This window comes from Myotis davidii, unplaced genomic scaffold, assembly GCF_000327345.1.
Source record: "Myotis davidii unplaced genomic scaffold, ASM32734v1 scaffold54, whole genome shotgun sequence".
In the NCBI taxonomy this organism is placed as follows: Eukaryota; Metazoa; Chordata; class Mammalia; order Chiroptera; family Vespertilionidae; genus Myotis; species Myotis davidii.
Genome location: NW_006287915.1, coordinates 749,750 through 750,959, shown reverse-complemented (window position 1 = coordinate 750,959; position 1,210 = coordinate 749,750).

Below are 1,210 nucleotides of genomic sequence, written 5' to 3'. Positions count from 1 at the left end.
AGGGGGTTAGTGAGTCTGCTGGATGCTTGGCCAGTGCCCATCTGGTGAAAGGTTGTGGCGACAGAGAAACATGGGACACACGCTCATGTTTTCTTTTTGTTGTGATAAAAGTTCCAAGTCCTTAATGATTATTTCTTGGGCACCTACCATGTCCCCTGAACCAGGCTAAGTGTTTTTACCTATATTGACTCATTTGTCCTCAAGATGACACTATCTGGCAGAAAGTATCATGATGCCCATATTATGGAAAAGGTATGCAACTGGACCAAAGTCATCCAGGTAGTAAGTGAGATTAAAATCCTGATATTTGGCTCTAAATCCTGTGTTCTAAACCATAACATACCACCAACAAAGCCAGGTATGTAATACATAATAGTTAAGGAATCCATGATTTAATTTGCTAATTATAATTTGCTAATTATAATTTGCTAATTATAATTTATTTCAAATTAACCTAACATGCAAGTCAATCAACCTTCCCAGAGTACAACATTTTCATTTCCACCAAGATTGTAACACCGGTCAGCTTGGTGAGAGAAGCAGGGCAGAGCTGTGGTGTGTGGCTGACAGAGGATAGAAGCCTCGAGGGGTTGGTGACCTTATGACTGCCATACAGGGAGGTGAGCAGGTTCCCGTGCCCCTCCTCCGTGGGTCCCACTTGCTGCAGTGAGTCTGGGTTCTGCTGCTTTTCTGTTGAGAGACCTTAAAGGGACTGGAATTTCATTCCTCGGTGACTCCAATTTCCCCGGTGGAAACTCATGAAAAATATATTCATCAGCTTTCTAATCTCTATATATAAAGAGCCAGGGTCCATAACGTCTGCAATGACCAAGGCTCCACTGAACACTGGAAGTCAGTGCTGGGTTGCCATGGTGACCCAGCACTGACTGCCGAAAGGGCTGTGGATCAGGCCCGGAGAGAGGCCTGCAGAGAGAGAGGCAGGGTATGATCTGCAGCCTCTGTGGCAGCTATTGATCAACCGCTACCTCTCTCTCTCTGGGCCTCACCAGCAGCCTCAGAAGCTGCTGATCAGCTCTGCCTCTTTGTTCAGGCCTGGAGATAGGCACAGAGATGCTGACTGGCATAGAAACCGACAAATCAGAACCTAATCTGGGTGAACTGCAAAGGCAGAACCTAAGGTTGGGGCTGAAGAGGAGTTTTAAAGACAACAGCTGTTTGGTGTAAGATGTAAAAAAGAGGTTCAATTTTT